General features: G+C 35.1%; 1 long non-coding RNA gene across 1 annotated transcript; it reads left to right on the top strand.

Moving 5' to 3' along the window:
- Positions 1–12,864: 12,864 nt before the first annotated feature.
- Positions 12,865–13,424, top strand: LOC141656065 (uncharacterized). Its single transcript, XR_012548317.1, has 3 exons — positions 12,865–12,938; positions 13,071–13,186; positions 13,347–13,424. It is a non-coding gene; the product is annotated as an uncharacterized LOC141656065 (long non-coding RNA).
- Positions 13,425–25,550: the final 12,126 nt, after the last annotated feature.

Genomic DNA, 25,550 nt, shown 5'->3' with positions numbered 1-25,550 from the left:
TATTGCTCTATCTATCTCGATTATTTATTTATGGATATCTCAATCATTTGTTACTTTTTATATTAAAAATATTTTAATCATCCATATAGCTTATTATCTAATTGTCATTCAACAACAATATCTACAAATTATCCCTTATATTTTCTCATTGGTGTTTGTGTCAAAACTAGAGGTAAATAAAAGAACAGAATGAAGATGCCTATGACTGGCACAAACTTTAATCCATACCCAACTCCAGGAATTTCCATTATTACAAAGGGCTAAAAATTCTTTTAGTTTTCTCTCCAAAAACTCATCTAGCTTAATAAGTTAGCTAACTCACAATCGTGTAGTATTCAAACGTATATAATGTAGTAACTGACAAATGTTAAGTGTATTATCGAAAATATATGCTACTTCAGATGGTGTACTACTCGCAAAGAAATTGATTTCCTCTTAATAACAAATAATTTATGTATTTTTTATAATCGTGCACGTACTTTCTTTGTGAGTCATGGATAAAGTTGCTAAATTTTGCCTTTTTACTTTAGAAATTGTTGTAAAATAGTACTCCCTATGTTCCGGTCATTTGTTATCCTATTTCATTTGGGGTTTATTGATGGGTAATTAATTTCTAAATAATATAATGCGAGTTCGGGAAGTACGAGTATACGCTTGTATAATTATTTACGGGATTGTGGAATGGTTTTCGTTCGAATAACTATGACGTGGGTCTCGCTGCGTAATTTAAATACTTTTAATTCGAATTTATGTAGAGTTACAACTCTTCAGAAATGCATCCCCAATTTTCCTATTTCCCAAATCATTTCTATATAAATAGATAAAGGATGTGAAGAAAAAGTTACAGAAAAATATACTCTTCTAGTGCATCAAAAGAATGATAGAACATTCTACACAAAATATTTCTATATTACTTTTCTGAAAATCAGAGGGCAACATCTTATCTCAATAGGAAATTCGGTTTCACCCAGGCACTAATAAGGCTCGAATTATTCTATTAGAAAAGCGAAGTCGATTCGGTGCGGTCTTATTGTCAATTCCTGTTCGTGCATATACAATATCTAACAATAGATATATCATATTATATAGTATTTTTTATTAGTTATAATTTATATCCTAATTCTAAAGTTTATTTTTATATTAATTGATTTTAAATCAAGTAGTTCGTAAAAGCTGGAGACTCTATAATCGCTCGAAAAAAAGCTTCCTTTAATAATATACTAGATTTAATGCCCGTGCGATGCACGGGCCTATTTTTTCGATATTTACATAATTTCTTTACTTGGTAAAACTTTTTACTGTTTAATCGAAATCTGAAAATCTAAAAAAAAATTAAGAAACTTCTCTATGTGAAAATTATGTCATTAATAAGCACTATTGTAGTTTCATAGTTATTTTTTCTGGCAAGGTTCTATAATTTTGAATCTTAAGAAATTTAATAGGAGTACTGCTTATTGTTTTGTGGTACATACAATTAGTTAGTGCCATACATAGAGAGACACAGAGTTAGCAATTTTGATTTCTAATTTAGATTAACTTGTAGTGCGAATAATTGATTAATTATTCTTTTGATGGGTTTGTTGGCCATTGGCCTTTGTTTTAAGATTTTGCTTGACGGCTTTAATGAACACCTTTCTTACGATTGTAAAACTCTTTTTCTATTTAGAAATTAATTTGAAGTGATCGCAAATTACGTATAAGAAGTATTCACAATGAGAGCTAATAGAGTGCATGGTCGTGGACTCGTGGTCCTCGTGGATGGTTTTATTTCTTTTTCCTAATTGAATTGGTAATAGCTATTAACTATTGTCAACCAGATCTATTGTTTACTTCTTGTGTAAATAAAGGTAAAAAACGAAAGAAAAAGGGTGTAAATCGATTTCCCTAATTTTAATAATTATCAACACTTATTTTTATATAAATAATCATTCTTAAATTGAAGAGCTCCTATATTACTCTATTAGACAATCCATTACCCAAATGACTCGACTATAACTGAACCTACACGAACCGAAGATTATCTGGTGTTAATAGAACCCTAAACGACCTAAGTAAATGCTTTTAAGTAAAGAAAATCTTCCAAAAAAAAAGCTAACTCATAGTGGGTTATGTTTAATCGTTTGATGAAGGGCAACAAAAATTACACTTTTTCTCGTTGTCATATATAGTTAGGATTGTTTTCAAATTCTAGAGTATTTTATATGTATGTATGTACTCCATATATTAGTTAGGATTCTTTTCAATTCTAAGGAATTTTATATGTATGTACTCCATAGTCCATATATTATCACCCTAAGACTAATTTATTTGAGACTAATATAACTCTTAATCAATGGAAGCTCAAGATACCAAATTTGTGAGGGAGTTGTCAAAATTAAGTTTTTTTATATCCTAGGCATACCGTTTTTATCACTAAACGAAATAATGTATATTAATGAAATAATATGGTATGTCCTCATCCTCAACTTCAAATTGAACTTATTTGACTTTGAAATTGCAAACCTGTGATAAAAAGATAGTTAAGTTAGTGCTTAACGGTAAAATCCTACCGTACACATATTATTAATATGCAAGAATTTTATGCCAACTAAAATTCATATCTTCGTATTATCTTCTGTAATTCATGAAAGCAAAATATTACTCCGTATCTAATTTACTAATCATAAGAGCTTTAGAAATTCCTTAAAGAAACAAAGATCTATGAGCAGGCCCGTTCCTGAGTATTCTGGGGCCCTAGGCAAAATCGTAGATCGGGGCCCCTTTAAAAAAAATTATTACTGCATAATAAAAAAAAAACATACAACGTCAATTTTATTAAAATCCATTGTTAACTCGTGGTAGATTGTAATCGTAAAAAACGGATTCTGCGAGAATTCTGAGATGCAAAATCTTTGATGATAACATTAACTTCAATGTCTTTCAAAAACTTCCTTCTCGATTGATAAATTGCAACATCATTCAATCGTTATTGTGACATTGATGACCTCAAGTCGGTTTTGATCAACTTTAACTTCGAAAAACTTTCAGTTGAAGGCACTGTCACTGGAACTGTTAAAAAACTTTTATAAGCAATAGAAGCAACTGTTAAAAAATTCTATAAGCAATAGAAGCATTCAGATAACAATTTGCACTAATAACAAACTAAAGAATTTCAGTCGCTGACATTATATTTGACAAGGTAGATTGTAGCACTTTCAATTCAGAATAAAGATCATTTAAGTCAACAACGGATACGTATATAAGTAGAGTGAAAAGTAACATAACATTCTCTCAATTCATTTTCATCCAAAGACTTTAACTTACTTGAATCAGATACAAAACCAAAAATATTTTCAAAAGTCTTTAGTTGCTCAAATCTGTTTTTTAAAGAAGAAATTGCCATATCAACAACAACAAAAAAATACTCATGCCTAAATAAATCTTCAGGTGATGACTCACTGGTTTTGTTCATCGTCTCGATTGTTTTCATCAAAATGTCTCTTTCTAATAACACGACGCTTTGTCGAAAGGGTATGTTCTACATCCATATCAAGTGCTATACTTTTAGCAATGTTCATACTAGATGTGAAACCTTCATCTCTAAATATTTCAAAATATGACAACATGCCTTGAACTTGTTCTATGGTGTATTCATTCACATGTATTAGATTTTAGTTTCTTGCTTACCACATATATAAAAAACAAAATTTCGTACCAGATAACAATATCAAACAAAAACTGAAAACGCTTCACTTTTCGACTTTGCATCACTACCACAAGAATCGTATAAAACTGACAAAGTCATTCTTATCTGAGGAGCTTGAAATCTAATAGATTTAACACTTTTAATTCGACTCTCCCAACGAGGATTATTAGATAAACATTTCAAAATAAGTTCAGGAACATTAGCAAGCAAAATTTTCCTTCTTTTTGTATAACCAGAAAACAATGTATACAAGCGTTGAACAATTCCAAAAAATGAAATAGCTCTAGTTCAAGAATGTGTCATATAGCTAAGAGCAAGATTCAAACTATGACAAACACATGGCATATATAACGCACTCGGGTTTATTTCAAGTAGACGCATTTAAAATATATTTATTTTTCTTTTTTTTAATATGATTTTTTCTCTTTCCTTATTTCTAATTATACTAATATTATTATAAGCCCTAGAAGAATGGCCCCCTTTCTACCCAGGGCCCTAGGCCACCGCCTCTCCAAACTACCCTCAGAACCGGGCATGTCTATGAGTAAGTAGGTTACATAACAAATACTCCCTCAGTTTTTTTTAATTGTCATTCTCACTTTTTGAGACATTCACTTCTCTCTTCAATATCTCTCAAAATATATGACTAAATATGTTGAAATGTATACTCATATTAAAGCTCGATTCGTAAGGAATTTTATGGTGTAATTTTTATAATTTTTCGACCAATATATTTTTGTATAAATTGCATTCAAATGTTCACCTCGTAAATTGAAAACGTCAATTATTTTAGAACGGAGGAAGTAGTAGGGTAAGTATTCGTATAAAACGGTGCTTATATAATTTAATGCGTAAGACAAACTAATCTACAACTTAAGACATGTTTTGCGCCATTCAGGTTTGGTATGTGTACAATTTATGGTGTAAATGTTGTCTCTTTTTATGCTCTTAAGATTAAATCTCTCCAAGTTTAGATAAGATAAATCTAATTTAATTAATTAATGGTCAATAGACCCACGTAGTCAATAAAACACCGAAATTAAGAGAAATTACCTTTTATGCACGTTGAAATTTACCTCTTATCAACCATGGTGTGCTCATCGGTTTGATGCTAATATCGTATCGCTTTCTGAATAATACCTGACATAAAAGGCCAGGAATGTATTAGAATAAAATAAAAATAACGATAAACAAAAATCGACTAATTGCACGTACTACATCAAAAATCACGTAATTAGATAAGCAAAAATAAATCAGTTGCTCATACTATATGAAAAGTCACGTAATTACATTAGTAACAATCTACTAAACTGTCAATAATAATATTGAAAATAATTTTGATAAACGTAATTTAGACATGTATTGGCATGACAAATATGGGAAGGGTATTTGTATTATATAGGACAATGCTATAAGAATCCTACATTGATCTGATGTTTCCCAAACTACATCTTAGATAGATCTAATGTTTCCCAAACTATATCTTATATATAATAGCAGTAGCTTGTTTATCTTCGGTTTAACTAATCATTATTATCTACAGTTTTTTAAAGTTTTAAAAATTAAGACTTTTATAAAAGTTGAACTCGCTATAATCGCTCGAAAAAAGCTTCCTTTATTAATATATATATATATATATATATATATATATATATATATAGAGAGAGAGAGAGAGAGAGAGAGAGAGATTGAATCATGTGAGGCACCCTTCTTAGGGTGAGGCGGCTGGACACCTTCTAAACCGTCAGATCTAATAACTATAGACGCACTTTTGATGATCCGCCACGTGTCCCCTATTTAATCATACACTCAAAGCAAATGCCAGCAAACAACTTCATTTACGACATTTTACTCTCTCTCTCTACTCTCTCTCTCCCTCTCTCCCTCTCTCTGTCTTTCACTCATTTACTCGCTTCACTCTCAACACTCAACTACCGTTTTTCGATTAACCGTTCATCATAAATCTGAATCACACGCAGTTCATCATCTGATATTTTGATCGCGATCGTCATCATCATCATCATCATCATCATCTCTGTTCGGTCGTCCTTTTTCGGATCTATGTATGTGATCTTCTCATTCGTATCACTATTTTTCTTCATTTTCGATCAATTATTGTAGATCTACTATTTTAGGACGCTTTTCAATCTACTATTTTTTTCGATAATGTATTACTAAATCATTTTCATTATAATGCAGGTTTTAATCATCCTCGAAGAATTATCCGATCGATTTAACGCAACAAAATCAATTTCGGAGCATTTTCGATCTACTATTTGTATGTCCTGTTCGCTCTCTTCAATACTTACTTCGTCAATTTTTGTTTATTAGGTTTTTCTCATTGTTCATTGCTTAATATGTTTCGTTTTTGTTAATATTGTGCTTTTTTGTTGTTGCTGTTGTGGTGCTCTGTTGATTCTGCAATGTCGATATAGTTATGTGTTTTTGTATCATGAAACTTGGAGGTGATATTGTGAATATTGGACTGATGTGTTGTTGTTAAACCTGAGTTAATTTTGTGAATTTTGTAGTCGTTTTTGTGAATCTGGTGGAATATTTTGTGAATCTGGTGGAATATTTTGCGAATCATTCTCATTATAATGCAGGAAGTTAAACCTGCCTCATGATTGTAATCTTTTTATGATGAGTTTATGTGAATGCTTGTCTGAAGCATAGACCTTATCTTGCGAAACCTATAGACCACTTTGTCCATAGTTGGTCATTTGTAAAACTTCATCTGAATGCTTTACCTTGTTTTGATATGGCTTTTAATCCTACTTATCTGGAATGTACTTATACGAAACATGACATTTTGTGTATGTGTATGAAATGTATTACTTATTATGTTTTAGTTATTTTCATTTATTTTTGTCTGAACTGTTTTAGTTATTTATATGCCTAGGTCAATTGCTCCTGTCTGCGTATACATTGCCAACTATGGACACTTGGTGTACGGGTCGGGTAGTCGATATCTTTGAAGAGGCAAGTTTGAGCTCATTACATGGATATGCTATTTTGCCGGACAGCTTCTTGTTGTAGGGACTAATCTTGGTCATTTGAAATATAATTTAGTAGCTACATTCCCTATCACGCAAGGGTACACTTTTAAGTCTTACAAATGTGTTCTTAAGGTATTACTATGCTCAAACTCTGCCTCATCTGTACAATTCCTTGGGTTGTATTAAAACGAAATTTTAGGTTACCTTTCTTTCCATGTACTAGTAGAAAGAATATGTATCATAGATGAAGATGATAACGATGAAGATCGATCCCTACAAACAAGCCTTTCTCACGACCTATATTTTTCGCCATATCCCAACATTTGTGTTGCTCATTTAGCCCGGCCTTCTAGTTGTGACGGTTTCCTGGCTAAATGAGCAACACCAAATGGTGGGATATGGCAGAACATATATGCCATGAGAAAGACTTGTTTTGGAGGGATCGATTATCTTCATCGTCCTCATCTTCATCTTTGATATATTTGCTTTCTTGTACATCTAAAGAAAGCTTGCCTACAATGCCCTTATAATACAACACAAGGAATTATCTGAAGCAGCTGAATATGAGGACAAGTAATACCTTATGAACACAGTTGTAGGACATAAAGTTGTACCCTTGCGTGATAGGGATGTAGCTACTAAATTATATTTCAAATGAACCTATTATGTTTAGTTGTCGGTCGGTGTACTTAGGTCTATCATCGTTAGTATTTAATCTTACTTTTGTATACTTGCTAAGGCACCCTTGTATAAATATGTAATCAGTAGTTTTCTATTTCGGATGTTGTATCAACATAATGTATGAATACTATGTTCTATTAATCAAGTTTATTTTCCTTTTATTTTGTCAATCCTCGAGCATCTATCTTTCATAATAACTTCGAATACAACTTTCATAATAATTTAGCTGGCATGCACTTGATGAGATTCTGTTCTGTCTCTCAATGCTGTAATGTTGATTCATAATTACGTGAATCCTATACTTGATTTTGTGAATCTTGGAGTAGTTGTTGTGAAACCTAGATCTGCCATTGTGAAACTTATTCATTTAGTTACTAACCTACTATGCGTTCCTATTATTATTTTTAGTGAATTATGGAGTCTTGGTGCAAAGGGTGTGTCGTTAATGCTTTTGAAGAAGACGAATCGTCATTTCGTGCAGCTTATGTCTGTCAAAAACAAAACGCAATCAGTTTGTCTTTTAAGGAAGCTGATTTGGCAGAAGTTAAATTATCTTCCCCTCGCTATCACTCACAACATTCTGTTTTCAATATTCAAGGAGTTATGCATAATATATTTTCTAAACTTGATGCCTTTGAAGACAAGGCAAATATGGCTATTGTGTGTCGGAATTGGTCTCAGTTATTTCTTATTCATCCCAATGCTCCGGTGTAACCATTTGCATATTGGCTTTCTCTTGAAATCAACCATGTGGAGGGTATTCTAATTATTCATAGGGGTGCTAACCTAATATTCCAAACGTGCAAATGTTTTTTGACCGATAATATGTCAGCTAAATTCATCCTTCATTTTCACCAATATAACCATCCAAGTGTCATGAACCTTCTGAATGCTATTGATCGCGCTACAATTTATGAGAACTTACGTTCTTTACCTCCAGTGATGTCTACTGAACGAGCCACTTTGTAATTGCTATTCTTTGTCAACTTATTACGCAATTGTATAGATGCATGTTCTATTGATTTACCTTCTATTATGGACCTATAGCCTACATTTGTATCCCTTTTCCTAAAATACTATCTTTGTAATTTTCGGCATTGAACTTTCTATCTTGTTTGCCGTGTTCTATTGTCGATAGTTTATAAATATAATGTATGACTACTATGTTTTATTAATGAAGTTTGCTTTGTGTTCTTTGTTTTTTGTGAATCCTTGCGTTCCCTATTGTTTCATAATAACTTCAAATGACAATTTCAATAATAACTTCAATAATAACTTCATGCCCCGTTGACATTTCCGGCCCCCTACTGTTAACCCCGTCCCCCAAAAAGGGTTCACCCGTCCCCTCCTAGGGTGTCTTTTGGTCTTGGCGTTGGTCGAATGACTATGTACAACCGCGGATCCGCCTAACCCAACCCTAAACCCTTTCCCGTCCCGTTTTGTTTTAGAACACCCGACCCCTACTGTTAACCCCGTCTCCCAAAAAGGGTTCACCCGTCCCCTCCTAGGGTGTCTTTTGGTCTTGGCGTTGGTCGAATGACTATGTACAAGGGAAAGGGTTTAGGGTTGGATTAGGCGGATCCGCGGTAGCGGATCCACCTAACCCAACCCTAAACCCTTTCCCGTCCCGTTTTAGGACACTCGGCCCCCTACTGTTAACCCCGTCCCCCAAAAAGGGTTCACCCGTCCCCTCCTAGGGTGTCTTTTGGTCTTGTCGTTGGTCTAATGACTATGTACAAGGGAAAGGGTTTAGGGTTGGATTAGGCGGATCCGCGGTAGCGGATCCGCCTAATCCAACCCTAAACCCTTTCCCGTCCCGTTTTAGGACACCGGCCCCTCTATGTTAACCCCGTCCCCCAAAAGGGTTCACCCGTCCCCTCCTAGGGTGTCTTTTGGTCTTGGCGTTGGTCGAATGACTATGTACAAGAGAAAGGGTTTAGGGTTGGATTAGGCGGATCCGCGGTAGCGGATCCGCCTAATCCAACCCTAAACCCTTTCCCGTCCCGTTTTAGGACACCCGACCCCTACTGTTAACCCCGTCCCGAAAAAAGGGTTCACCCGTCCCCTCCTAGGGTGTCTTTTGGTCTTGGCGTTGGATCAAGAACAGTTTTGGACTATAAATCATATAGCTTATTTTTGAATCCTATAGCTTATTTTTGAGACTGGGGTTTATTTTGTGCATCTCGGGTCTTATCCCCGGATTCGGACTATATAAATTTTATGCCTTATTTTGTGAATCATAGAGGTTAATTTGTGAAAGTGGGGAGTTATTTTGTGAATCTCAGGTCTTCTCCTCACATTCAGACTATATAAATCTTATGTCTTATTGAAAAGAATCCTTGAGGTTATTTTGTGAATTTCAGGTCCTATCCCCCCCAAAATAGACTATATAAATATTAGTTCTTATTTTTGTGTATCCTTTCAGCTTATTTTGTGACGCTAAAGATGATTATTGTGAAACAGGCTACAAGATGAAGCGACCATCACAGGCGGTTGTTGAGCAAGCTGCCGCTCCTCCGCCAGCAAAAAAATAGAGGGTGCGTACAGAGGGACTGCCTACAGTGAGGACTCGAATGTCGCCAAAAGGGTTGTACAACTTTCTGAAAGATACGAAAAATCCACCGAGCGATCAACAGATTCAAGCTATAAAAGACATGGGCTTTGGCGGTCTGTTAATGATTGAAACAGACAAGGTTCCCGGGGACCATGCTTATTGGCTAGTGTCAAATTACAACCCAGCAAAGGGATGGTTATTTGACAAAAAAACTCCCTGTATTAGAGGAGGACATCCATCTTTGCATGAGCATTCCAATGGGTTCAAGACCTGTTGAGGAAGCGTCACATGTGGATAAGTGTCCTGCTTATTTAGCTACGTTGGAAAACTTCCGAAATCAATATCCACACAAATATATCGATGATCACCACGTCTTGAACAAATTATCCATGCAGAAAGATGGTGGAGATAACTTTAAACGAAATTTCATCGTTTACATATTCTCATCTCTGTTGGGTGGTGTGCAAGGGAATCGCGCAAGTTTGAGGATTTTAAAAAGTTTAGGTGATACTTCATCGATTCCGAATTCAATTGGTGCAATTTCATCAAAGCAGTTGGTGACCAAGTTGAGTCTTGGCAAAAGGAGGAGTGGAGAGATGTCAAACGCTTGAAAGGAGATAATTTTTTTGGTGGACCCATTATGGTGCTCGTGTACATTTACTTGGACCGTTTCGTCTACAAATCAAGATTGGTCGTAAGAAAGTTTCCAACTTGTTGTAATTGGACGAAAGAAAAAATTGCAAAAAGAATTAAACAGGAGTTGAAGGCAAAAAAAGGTTTCGGTCAAGGTTACGTGGAGCCTCCCTTGTCATGAGCTACCACACACTCGCACCCGCACCTCAGCCACCGGTCACAAAGCTTGAGCATGTTGGTCAAATCAACCATCCAATACCACGAAGAAGGCAAACCGGATATAGGGTCCGATATTCCACATTGCGGTGACAAGGAAACCGATGGCCTTAGTGATGTAAGTGTGAGATTGTTCACAAATTTTGAAGCCGCAAAGGTAGCGGCTGCAGCTTTCGCTAGCTACAGATCTCTTGCTATTCAAGCTACGATCAAGCTACCTTCCTCAGCAGCGGTTTCTACTATGGTGGCAGCCGTTAATGGTATTGCGGACGGGTATATTTCATCCCAACAGGATGAGTTTGATGAGAATGTTGGGGATGAAGAAAATGCCGATGATGGGAATAAGGAGGAAAATATAGAGATGGGTAATAATGAGGATGCTAAGAAGGATGAGGACGGTGAACTGAATTTGGACAACGTGGTCAATAATATCGTTGGAAACACGTTATCCATTGCAGCGAATGTTGTGGAGAATGATCACGTTGTTAATGACGATGTGGACAGGATGGGTGGATGGTCCGACGCTGATTTACGTGCGGCATTGGAAATTATGGATGACACTTTTGTACCGATTCGTGCACCAGATCCCAAAGTGACAAGCAAACCCATTCGGAAACGTCGTAAACCAAGATTGACAACCCCATCAGATTGCCCACGGTGGAGGCGCTAGCAGGACGACGATCATTTTTGTCTTCAAGAAGACAGATCTATTGATCCTCGGTCCCAGCCAACACCAACACCGGTTGTCGAACTGGCGAAACCCCAATTGTTATTGATTTACCGATACTCCAATGATTCCAGTCGTCGTCCACCATCTCCAAAGTGTGTGTGGAAGAATCGAGCAATTGCCACGAAAAACCATTGGTCACTCACCGTACATTCGTCGTCGTCATGGAAACCGTTTGTCGGGTGATGAAACCACCGGTCCGTGCAGAAAGCGAAGAAGAGGGACCAGGTGAGGAAAGCATACAAGGTGAGGAAAGAATAGATCAGTGTCAGAGGGAAGAGGATGAGGGAACCAGATTTCCTACATTATCGGTACCATCAGTTTCTGATCATGTTGATGTCAATAATGTTGATGTCAATAATGTTGATGTCAATACTCCTGCTATTGTGCGTCCTAGAAGAGAGATAATTCCATTTGCCGCCTATCGATCTCCGTATCTCCAAAGAAACATCGGTGTTATTACTCCTTTTAATAGGGAGGAGAAAATCTTTGTTGGATTTCGGGCTTTGCTCAACAAAGAGAACAAAGGTATTTGACTATGAACTTGTTTTGTAAATCTCAGGTCTCATTTTGTGAATCGGACAATTTATAAATCGTAGGGCTTATATTGTGAATCCATAGACATTTTTACGAATCGACGGCTTATTTTGCGAATCGATTGTTTTGATTGTTGAGTGCGGTGATATTCTTTTTCAAAGTAACACTCGAGAGATTGACAAGGAGCATGTTGAGGACTATACCCGAAGGTGATCGAGTATGTTCTGAAGTGTAAATATTTGGTGTGAGATCCTAAACAAGTAATGAGAAGTTGAAATCACCGGATTCTCTCTGTTCGTTTATTTGTTCCATACTCCAATGACGGTGTTAGTTCCCCGGGTTGTCTGGAAAATATTGATGTTTCTTGATTCAATTAGTAAGTTTTGGTTTGGTGTTATTATGTTTTGTGAAACCTATTTTCATCTTTATGTTCTTCTTTTCATTTCATCTTGTCTTGTTTTCAGATTTGCACTCCAATCATGTCTACATCATGCCCACCGTTCTTCTTTTGTTTCGACCTTCGATGGAATAAATTGACAGTCATACACCCTATGAATGGAGTAGATGTTAACTATTTATTATGTGCAACCTACGGTGCGTCTTTTCCTCCATTTTCGGTTATGCAAAGCTGTGAATTTACTTTTTTTCGTGAATTCACGATCAAAGTGTTTGACAAGCATGTAACACATCCACATAATTAAGTGCTAATTTAGGTTGTGTCGTGCGAAAAGACAGACTCATTAATTGGGTTTCACCAAGATTCGCAGCAGTGGCCGACATGATGCTGAGTTGTTTATCCCTCCTTCAATTTTGAAGTCCGGTGAAATGGATACCGGCGTCTATTTGTTTCACCTGTTGGAGCATTACAAAGGGAACAAAACTGACTGTCCTTTAATTATAACTTCTGTAAGATACCTTTACTTAACCTTGTGAACACGAGAGTTAGATTTGTCGGACACTGGAGTTAATTTCTGAAACACGGGGGCCGATTCGTGAACTTTGGAATAATTATAAGTACTTTTTGTTTTGCATTTATAGGTAAGTCACCTGAAACGCTATGCATTGAAGTTATGCCTTCGAATTATGACCTCCGGTGACAACATGTTGAAAGCTACTGTCGAACGAAGTGCAGAAGAGTGGAATTGTGTGCCTATGTATGACCCATTCCCTTATTAATCATGTTTTGTGAATCTTAGATGTTATTATTGGTTTTATCTGTTGTTCTTAATTTCTGAATCGTGGGTCTTATTATGTGAATCAAAGATCTTGATTTGTGAATCACAGATCTTAAGTTGTCTTATTAATATTTGTCAGGGGCTACCGGCGTCTACCTTATTCTGAAGACGACCTTGTGAAGTTTATTTGGCACCGCAAAGGAAGAGATGTCACACAGTAAGTATTTTTGCCCTTTACTTTTATTTTTTTGTGCTTTTCCCTTGCCCCTTTACTTTAATTTTTATTTTTATTTGGATAATTCTAGTAATGTTTCTTAATGTGCCTTACTACAGCGAGGCTATGGTGTGTACTGAGTGGATGGAAGTCACACGAGCGGCTTTATCTACGTTTAGACCGCGTCAGTGGGTTATGGATCAAGTAAGTAGACTACTATCAGCGTTCATTTCATTGTATTATCTGTAATCTTTTGTTTCATTCCTAATATCGTTTTTTTAGGTGATTGATATGTTTGGGATTAAGACGACACTTCATCGACCAGATCTTCTGTACTTGCCATCGACTGTCATCGTGGTTAGCTTTGAACTTGTTTTAATATTCAAGTATCTTGATTATCCCAAATTGATATGGTTTGTAAAATCACCTTTTGTGGTATGTAGAATTGTACAAAGAAGAAAACCCTTGTATTTGGAATCAATACATCAGTGGGACATACAAACCGGTGAATGGTGCCACAATCCGAAAGGTCTGGTCCCTCAACAATTTTTTTTTTTTTTTTTTTTTTTTTTTTTGTGGCGGACATGTAGGGCTTTAAATTGGAGACTAATCTTTATTATATCAGGTTTTTATACCGCTGATCAAAGACAAACATTGGTGGGCTTGTATATGCGATATGGAGAGTAAAACGAATTACATCCTCAACTCAAGCAACAGCGTACAGTCTTATGATGTACATAATACAACCATAGACACGGTATTAATTATTTGCCTAATCTAACCCTTGACAGTTTGTGAATCAGAGTATATAAAACATTTTTAGTGTACAATCAGTATTAACTCGAAACATTTTCAGGTGGCCAAATTATCTCCTATTTTGGCAAGTAGTTCCCCGTCATATTATCCCATGCGGTTTCTGCACTCTCACAGGGTTATAACTCTCAAAGTTCCTCAACAATCAAATAAGTAAGTTATTCCCTAATGTGTCCGCTTTACGGAAATTAAATATTGTTTACTAAACCGTTGAACACTATACTACATTCAGTTTTGATTGTGGAGCTCACGTGTTGAGGTATTTGAGTATGTTGAATTTGTGAGCTCGGTGATTGGCGAGAATCCGGACAATTATCAGGTAAGAAACAAGTTGAAAAGATATACGTACATGAAATCTGTATTTGAAACTGTGTTGTTCATTAATTTCAACTATAATTTCTTACAATTGCGAGAGAATGCCGATTTTCGAAAGTCCGTAATGATGCAACTACTTTCATGGGATGCAAATACTAGAACAGTACAGTCCGGTTCTTTAATAACTTTTGCATATCAAATCCCCATTCATTCATAGTATCCGCGATATTTTGAATAGTAGCGAGCCATGCTTGTCCGTGTATATATTTTGAAATATTTTATGTGTTTTTCGATATAGGAGTATAAGTAGCAAGATGTGCTTGTCTATGGTGGTGATATGATGTGAAGCAGGGAGATCGTTCTTCAGTGTATGCTTCTCTGGTTGGGAATTTATTCTTCATGATTGTCTTTGTGAGCGTGTAGTAAAAACGGGGCAGCATTTATTCTTTTGCTGTGAGTTTTGGGTGTTATGCAGTGTATACTTACTTATCTCTGGTTGGTTCGTCGGAGGCATTTGTCCCTTATGCGTGGAATTTAACTTGTGGTGGATACAATCAAGTATTATGTTAGTATAGTATTAGATGGTATATGCAGGATCTATCAAGTATTCTAGTGAATATGTTATTAGTCATTTAGTTGGGTGCTAATCTGCTTATTTAGTATATCTCCTTTTGTAATAGTTGATTTTAATCAATGGAATTGATTTTAATCAATGGAATTGATTAGTCGCTTGAATTTGACGTGGATGATTTATAAAGCGTCTGATTCGCAAAATGAGACCTGAGATTCACAAAAGAATGTCTGAGATTAAAAAAAAAAGACGATATTCACAAAAAGATGGATTCACAAAACAAGTCGACAAAATGAGACCTGAGATTTACAAAAGAATGTCTGAGATTCAAAAAAAAGACGATATTCACAAAAGATGGATTCACAAAACAAGTCGATTCACAATATTAGACCTTGGATTTATATATTGTCATTCACACGGTAAGATTCATGAAATAACGTCTATAATTCACACTAATCCATTTTATATAATATTTAAATTGTGTCATTCACAAAATAAGACCGTTTAGCCAGTCGACCGTTCCTTTCTAATAAGATTACGAATCTTCCTAATAATCGCGAAAATTAGACCCAGGATTCACAAATTAATTCCAACAAATAAGATTTCCAGGTCTTTTGTACATATTAAGATTTAAGATTCATAAAACAACCTCTTACATTCACAAAAGAACCTCTCAGATTCACAAAAATAAGATAAACAAATAAGATGTCCATATTTTTGGAAACCAATAATATGTTGCCAACCTAAAAGACTGCTCCTTTCAAAATTGTCAGTGTCTTCTTCAATCATCATATCTATTTCTCAAGGCTTAAGAAGACTCTTTCCTTCATTCTTCATCCTCATCCCCTTCCTCTTCTACTTCTTCGTCCGCTAGCTCTCCCTACGTAAAAGACAGAGCTGGAATTAGAAAGATGTTTACAAACATTAGATGTACAATAATAAAAGTGAGGATCATGCAAAATTGGGTGACACGACGTGAATCACATTCATATAAGCCAACTGTTGTCATTTATGTTACAAAGTGAGGAATTATATCAGGTTACTACATACAATCAGTCTCATTTCTGTGATTCACAAATAAAGATATGTGATTCACATAACAAGACCCAGGATTCACAAATTAAGACCTGGGATTCACAAAGCAACCTCTGGGATTCTCAAAATAAGATAAACAGATAAATAAAATACTTGATTAATATCAGATGTAGTTGCGTAGATGAATACAAACCTGATTCACTGGAGGAAGGTCTGCAAAATCATATGGACAATTCCTTTTGTCGTGGTTACCCTTGCGCTTACAGTTAGCACACAACCTTTTTGCTTTTTCCGCCTTCTTGATTGCCTTATTTTTCTTGCTCACCAACCGTTTACCACGGCCTTTGTTCCTAGACACATTAGGCGGTAAGATGTTGGTTTCTTCTGGAACCTTGCAGCCCAGTAGAAGCTCAATCTGTTGTTGTTTTGTCAACGGTTGAGTGTTTCCCTCTAGTTTTGTCCTGAATTCCTTGATTAACTTGGCAAACTCTCTCACATCCGACTCTTCTTTCCTTTTGAGCATACCAACAGTTAAATGAATCTCAGACCATACCACAGACATTCCAATTTGTTTTGTACTGGTATTATTGTATTTCTCTAACAGATTCCCATTCCAATCATAAACGTCACTTTTGAGTGCATTCTTGCTCTACCTTTGCAAAATATATTTATCAGGTATGTCCTTAAACTTTCCCGAACAAACCCAAATGATGTGACTGCATAAAATACCTCTCCTTTCAAACAGTTTACATGTGCACCTTACATCATTCGTGCTTCTACCGCACTCAATCGCAAATTTTAGTCCTTTCTTTGCATCCTCAACTAACGACACTTCAAAGTTCGTCACGGGATCTCGGCGGAGTGTATCCAACCAAACTGCAGGTATTTATTGAAAGCTTCACATGGTTTTGGAACTCATAGAACATCGCATGGGTATAGCTTCTCACTACTTGTGTCTCCTATTTTGACCCATATAGTGTTCGGGGATTGAATTCGCATTCTCCTCTTCACGGAGCTTCGGCAGTGCTTTTGGTGGTCGTGGCGCTTTCATAGCGCACCAAGAACTCGATTAATGTCCCGTATTTGTTTTCAAACCGCTTAAAGAAACTATTAGCACTCTCTGACCTTTGTGTAGTTCGTAGTAAACCGCCCATTGGCACATTTCTGAAATAAGCGGGTATCCATGTGTGTCTATCAGCGAACTTCCCATTCAACCACGTATTGTCTTCCAAGGAGAAATCGTTCATGACTTTAAGCCACTTCTCTTCAAATTCCCCGGGCTCCAGGTCATCGTCCCATACAACACCGTTCAGACGGGTTAAAAAGTCGGTATCTCTACAAATTTTACTCCCAACCTTGTCGGTTATTTTCTTCATGATGTGCCACATGCAAAACCGATGTTTCGCTGTTTTGAACTTAGCTGCAATGAACAAAATCAAATTATCGACCGTCACCATCATTTTATAATAACTAAATTCACGCAGTTTCACATAACAAAGTCATATGATGCACTATTATGTAAATCTCAAGTCTTATCCTCAGATTCGGACTATAAATCATATAGCTTATTTTGTGAATCCTATAGCTTATTTTGTAAATCTGGGGGGTTATTTTGTGAATCTCATGTCTTATCCTCGGATTCATACTATATAAATTTTGTAGTTAGTTTCAGAAACATACCTGGAACTGCTTTAATTATTCCTGGGTCTTCGTCAGTGATGATGTAGTTAGGCTCCTTCCCACCCATAGCCGCTTTAAAGCGGTCAAATACCCACATGAATGACTCCTCGTTTTCATGTTCTATAAGCGCACATGCAAATGTGATTGACCTTTTATGATGGTCAATGCCCGTGAAAGGCGTGAACGTCATGTTGTACTTGTTTGTACCATAAGTTGGGTCGTATGAAACTCCATCCCCAAACAGAGCATACGCTCTTTGCATGTTACAATCCGTCCAGAAAATCCTTGTCAATGCGTTCTTGGAATCTTTTTCATAAACAAAGTGGAGCCCTTTTGTTTCAGCTAGGGTGTCTAAGCGTGATTTGAACATTTTCCCATCATGACTGTTCATTAGACACTTTATTTCCCTCTGAAAATTTTTGAATTGCTTGACTGTTGCCCCGACATTTTGAAAACCACCCAATTGTTGAGTGCATAGTTGGTGTGTTAAGCTAGGACCAACATTTGCTTTTGAATTGCTGACAATCATTTGCATATGAAATTCATTGATATTTTCAGCAAGTTGCTCAAATTCCTTATTTTTCACAACATCAAGCGGGTGATTGTGACCCTCAATAAACACGTCAACCATGTACTTGTTCTCATGGAACTTGAACTTTATCATTCTTTGGACAGCCCCACCTTCTAATCTTTGTTATTCTTGTGGTTGACCCTTTGTTGGAACTCTCTGCCTCTCCTCCACCTTTTTTCACCCTACGTTTAGCATTTGGTTTTTTCGGTTTGCTCTTTGTACCACCTATTTCGTTATCTCGATGCAACGGATTCATCCGCCTTTTCTGCAACACCAGTTAGGGCAGGTCGTCTTTTCTTCTTATTACAGCCTTCCCGATTGCAAACCATGCACTTTGTTATGATAATATCATCACGAAACCTTTTGCTTGAAGATTTCCTTGATTTAAACTCACAAGCAACAGCGTACGTTTCATAAAACAAAGATATTTGAGTCTAAGTCAATAAATGTTTTCCCAATCATTTGGTGTAAACTTTTCATCAATCCTATTTATCCATCGTTGGTCGCCACTCGGTGTGTAAGTTATAAGAGTAGTAGGTGTGGAAATAGTTGGTACTGTAGGGCTTGTTAAAACAAGAGAGGTAGAAGCTTCATGCAATTAACATTGGAATCAACAATCGAAAATTGTAGATTCACAAAATAAGCCAAAAGTGCAAGATAGGAGATTAACAAATAAAGTTCCACAATATTAGCATATAAGGTTCATAATCTCTGCCACAAACCAAGTTTCAGAATCTTATAGTCTATATTTCAATAAATAACCTACTAGATTCAAATAATTAGCTCTTATATTTACAAAATAAGCACTCTGATTCACAAAATAGACAATGTTAAACAATCTCTGCCACAAACCAAGCTTCATAATCTTATAGTCTATATTCACTAAATAACCTATCAAATTCACATAATTAGCTCTTATATTCACAAAATAAGCTATCTGATTCACAAAATAAGGAGAATAGCAAAACAATCTCAAAAAAATAACATCTCAAATTCATAAAAGATTGATGTTTCTTCGGTTCAATTAGTAAGTTTTGCCAAAAAGAGCAACATAGGAGATTCACAAATCAAGTTTCACAATATTAGCATCTAAGTTCCTCTGTCACAAACCAAGTTTCGGGATATTAGTCTATATTTTTCAAAATAACCTCTCAGAAGCACAAAATTAGCTCCTAGATTCGCAAATAAACTTCTCAGATTCACAAAACCAGACCAAAATAACGTCTCAAATTCATAAAATAGGGACAAAACAGAATACTTGTTGCAATAGCACTCTTATCGAGTCGCATTTGTAGTATCGGGAGTTAGACTGCAACATCGCAGAACACTATAATAAGTAGGACGAAATTGATAAATTTTGATCAAATTCAGGATATTATAGCATACATTCACGAAATAACTTCTCAGATTTACAAAATTCACTCTTAGATTCACAAAATAACCTCACATATTCACAAAATCAGGATAATAGCGAAAAAAAGGAGATTACCTGTTTCAACAGCAATATTATCACCAGTTACTGTAATGTCTGTAATCTCCATTGAAATTGAAGTCGCAACGTCAATTTTAGCCTTATTAGCTCTTATATTAACAAATAAAGTTTCACAATAATAATGTTTCAAATTAACAAAATAGTAGGAACACCATAATAAGTATGACATCGACAACCATAGATAAGAAAGCATGCAATATTATGTCGATACAAGACAATTAAAGCATTCAATGGTGCGGACTTGTGCAAACTTTTCAGAATTTGTCATCTTATTTAGTTTTAATCTTACCCAGGTTGTATATATTAGTTATTTAAGTTTCACAAAATAACCTTCTAGTTTCACAAACTAGGGTCTCTGATTCACACAATAAGAAATAAATAAATTGCATCAGTAACATTTAACAACAGAGATTCACAAAATAAGGCCCAAGATTCACTAACTATAGGCTGAGATTCACCAAATAAAGTCCGAGATTCACTAAATAAAGTATCGATTATCGGTTCAAATAATTAAAAAAAAATTGGTGAAGATTATGAATTCACTTTTAAGAAAAGGTCAGATTGTATGTATCTAGATATTTTGTTGATTTGTTAATAACAGTTCCATTCCCAAGAAAAGGACATTGAACAATCAAGCATTCAATCAAAAAATTTAATATATGGGTAATATGAACAGCATCTTTGTTGACGGTTGTGCCAAATACCATGCCTATAAATAACTAATTTACGAAACATAATAGTATATACCAATAACCTCTCTTCTCTCTTCGGTAAAACATTTCAAAAATCCCTATTGCACACAATGTCTCATTTATTTGTATTTCCCTATACTTGTGTTTTGCGAATGTTCCAGGTTATATGAATCAAAAAGGGAAGTATGTTTGTCCTGACCTCTCTAAATTGGCAGATTGTTTAATGAGCCAAGGTTATGAGATAGAGTCTTTGGTGCCTGTTATCTGCGCAGCAGACTTGTCATTTTATGGGATTAGTACTAATTCAATTTGGCACAAATGACAATGGCTGCAAACAGGCTTTTAAGTTGCAGGAGAAGTTCGAGCAATTTGGGCGTACTAGATCTCGAATGGTGGCTACCTATTCCCGAGTTCGGGGGCCCTTTCTATGGGTAGCATCAAGGCTTGATTCAAAATATTTTAGCTACACTCCAGTATGTAGAAGAGTCCCATATTCATCTAAACATGCTGGAAGATCACTCGTGATGCGAGATGAACGCGCACCTATAGCTATATCAATATTGCTCTATGTGCATTGCCTCGAACAAATAGGGGTGATTGATAAACTAAACAAATATCATATCTTGTTTAATTTTTCAGCTTTTCAGTTTATTTTATTTTTGAATGTTGTTGTTTAGTTAATTCGAAAGCCATGAACCTGCGAAATTTTATGTGATGAAAAATTACAAGATTTTTAAGTTTTCTGAATATTATATTTAGCTCTTATATTCACAAAATAAGCACTCTAATTCACAAAATAAACAATGTCAAACAATTTTCGCCACGATCCAAGTTTCGAGGATATTATAGACAGTTTATATTTTCAAAATAACCTCTCCGATGCACAAAATTAGCTCCTAGATTCGCAAAATAACCTCTCGATTCATAAAAAAAGTTTATATTTTCAGAATAACCTCTCAGATGCACAAAATTAGCTCCTAGATTCGCAAAATAACCTCTCAGATTCACAAAACCAGAACAGTTTATATTTTCAAAATAACCTCTCTGATGCACAAAATTAGCTCCTAGATTCGCAAAATAACCTCTCAGATTCACAAAACCAGAACAAAATAACGTCTCAAATTCATAAAATAGGGACAAAACAGAATACCTGTTGTAATAGCACTATTATCAGAGTCGCTGCAGAGATCGGGAGTTAGACCGCAACATCGCAGTAATACCATAATAAGTAGGGCGAAATTGATTATTTTTGATCAAATTCGGGATATTATAGCCTACATTCACGAAATAACTTCTCAGATTTACGAAATAACTTCTTAGATTCACAATATAACCTCACATATTCACAAAATCAGGAGAATAGCAAAACAACTTCATAAAATAGCGAAAAAAACGGAGATTACCTGCTTTTCAAAAGATATTATCACCGATTCTTTGTAATGTCCGTAATCTCCATTGAAATTAAAGTCGCAACGTCAATTTGAGCCTTATTAATGAATGAATTATAATCAATTAATGAATGAATTAACAAAATCAACAAATTTTACACCGCGAATGACGAAATTGCTCAATTACTCAGTTTTGATCGAATTCAAACCCTAAACTAACGAAATACTTCAGTTTTTGATCCTTATAAATTTACAAAACAGTTCGATTTTGTTCAAATTTGATCATTATATCATCAATTAATGAACGAAGTTAAGAAAATTAATTTTTCATCAAATAATATGAAATTACCTGGAAATTACCTCGAAATCTTCTAAGAAATCGATTAATTTGATGAATTCGCCTCTTTGATTGTCAGAATTTGATTATTTTGATGAAATCGTCTCACAAATTTGATGATATCGCCTCAAACTCAGTAGTTTTGGAAGGAAAGAATTTGAGCCTTTTGTTTAGATTAGAGAGAATAAAGTATTTGGGCTTTTTTTTAGATTAGAGAGAGAAAGTGTTTTGGACCAAATGAAAAGTTTCTTGTTGACCCCTAATTTTCATCCTTGTTTTTTCAGTCCAACATTACAAAATCAGCCCATCCATGTATAATGCAAATCAGTCCAATGTAGTAATTTGGTGAGACCGGCCGCCTCGCCATAATGAGGTGTCTCACCGGATCCGGCCTCTATATATATATATATATATATATATATATATATATATATACATTGATTGATTGATTGGTAGTCTTGTATGAGTCTTATCTTAAAGATTTACCAAAGTTTTATCTTTAGACTACCAATAATATTATCCTTACCAGCCACGTCTTTTTCTAATCTAATAATTCCTAAATATTGGTGCATACTGTTGTGCCAAATTGGGGCAACGCGCCCGGTAAGACACGGCACAACAACTAGTAAATACTAAAAAGTAGCAAAGTTTAGGTCCTACATTTAACATTAAGGCTATGTTCTTTTGGACTGAAACAGATCTGATCTGAACTGAACTGAACTGAACTCATAGGATATGAACTGAACTTATAGGATCTGAACTGAACTGAACTGAACTTATAGGATCTGAACTGAACTGAACTTATAAGATCTGAATTGAACTTATTGGATCTGAACTGAATTTAGAAGATCTGAACTGAACTGAACTTACAGGATCTGAACTAAAATGAATTGAACTTATAAGATCTTAATTGAACTTATAAAGTCTGAATTGAACTTACACAATTCGAATTTAAATTAACTTTAATTAATTTAACTTCTTGTTGTTGTTGTTGTTGTTGTTGTTGTTGTTGTTGTTGTTGTTGTAATTGTTGTAATAGAGTTTTTTTTGTTAAACACAACCTTTTTTTTTAAAAAAATATTTTAAAACACCAACTTTAAAAAAAAGTTTGTCAAATACAACCTTTAATAATTTTTTTGTCAAACACAACTTTTATGATGGATTTCAATTTTTTTTAAAGGTTGTGTTCGACGAAATATTTTTTTAGAGGTGGTGTTTGGAAATATTTTTTTTTAAAGTTATGTTTGACAAAAAAAACTTTTGTTATTATTATTATTATTATTATTATTATTATTATTATTGTTGTTATTGTTATTATTATTATCATCATAAAAAAGCGCAAACTTTTATTGAGATTAAACAAAAAATTTATAAGAAATTAGTGGGCAGCCAAGAGAAACAATGATAAGAAAATATAGTCTAAAACACAAGGTAAGATAATAACATTTTACCGCTTTATATACATTGGTTTGTTCATACATTATACTACAGTTACATTACAATAAAAAAATAATGACTTAATGAGAATAGTGATAATTTTGTTTTAAAAATAATAATGTACATATGTATCGAATAATTAATAATGTCAAATGATTTTCCGTCGGTTTTTAAAAATAATACTCTGTATATAACTTTTCGAAACTGAATTTATAGGATGAAATAAACTGAACCTATAGAATCTGAACTGAACTGAACTTATGGAATCTGAACTAAACTGATATGATCTTCAAGCTAATCAATGTCATCATCGCAGTCATCCAGTTGATCTAACTCGTCAATCAACTCTTCGCGCAGATTGTCCCAGAATAGATTATCATTCACTCCAGAAGTCTTTAGTTCCTTCTTAACACGTGTTGAAAGAATCCCACCATCTTTCCCAAGCGCTATGTGTTAGTTTTATGTTTGATTGATTGTTTGTAAAAGTTTGATGTAGGCGGAGAGGGAGTTAGTGCAATTGTTTGTATTAATTGTGTTGTAATTGTTGGGTACAAGTCACCTTACAAAGCCATTACACTGCCTATTTATAGGCACATTATGTCGGTGCACAATGCACCATTTTCACCTTCATGAATTTTCTAGATAATTCCTTCTAATCTTATGGCCCTAATTTAGAATTTTCCTAATACATGTATAATCTAGATTTCTCTAAATTATTCCAACACTCCCCCTAATTTGAGAAATCTAGAACTTTGAGTAGCTTGTTGAACTCGACAATCTTCCCGGCTAAAATTCTTTCTGTGAATGATTGTTGTAACTGCTCCCACGCCTTGGAAATTTGTAACTCGATCTCTTCGTTTTCCACGAGCTCTGAGGTATAGTAATGACTTATCTTGAACTTTGACGGACTGTGTGAATTTTTTATCATTGAAATAATTGTTGCGGTATCTTGATGTTAGGTGGCCTATAGTGTTCCGCCGAGTCTTGTAGATGGAGCAATCCTCGTCATGCTTGGTCTTGTATGGCTGTTTTCGGCCCATGACTTCTTTGTATTTTGATTTGTCCACAAGCTCCCTTCTTTTTTCAACTTTAATTGTTTCTTGAGAATTTGACGATTCCCGAGCTGTGAGTACCATTATGGCTTGGCCACAATCAAAGTCATTTTGCGAACTCAGGGTTTGTTTTTCTTGATATTGTGGACTTCGTAATTTCTGATTTTTTGAAGATGGGTTTAAAGTTTTTGGTTTTGGGGAGTTTGAAATGTTTGATATTTGAGGTGTGTTTTTGTGTAACTGATTTTTGTGTGTTTAAGGGCATTTTTAATGGAAAAGTTTTGTTTGCGGCCATGTGTACGGAAGCTATTAATTGGCCACTTTTCTTGTCGTAAATAAGGCATTTGTTGTAGTCAAATTTCACCATATATCCTTTTCGTATCAGTTGTCCAACACTTAGTAAATTTTGTGCTAGGCCCGGGACATATAAGACTTCATGAATGAATTTAGTGAAGCCGTTTTTAGTTTTAACGGCTACAATTCCTTTACCCGCAACTGATTCGCTTCTCCCGTCGCCAAGAGTAATTTGAGATTTTACATTTTCATTTAGACTGACGAATGCATTTTTATTGCCAGTCATGTGGTTGGAACAACAGCTGTCAATATACCAAATATCTGTGGACTTTTCTTCCGCATTTAAGCAAGAGTAAAATAATTGTCCACTCGGTTCATTTTCTTCAATGAAATTTGCCTCATCATTTTTATGGAACCAACAATCTTTTTCAAAGTGGGTGTGTCTTGTACAC

Source organism: Silene latifolia, chromosome 5 (genome assembly GCF_048544455.1).
Source record: "Silene latifolia isolate original U9 population chromosome 5, ASM4854445v1, whole genome shotgun sequence".
Classification (NCBI taxonomy): domain Eukaryota; kingdom Viridiplantae; phylum Streptophyta; class Magnoliopsida; order Caryophyllales; family Caryophyllaceae; genus Silene; species Silene latifolia.
The sequence above is the reverse complement of the archived record's forward strand: the minus strand, read 5'-3'. Positions and strand labels throughout refer to the sequence as shown.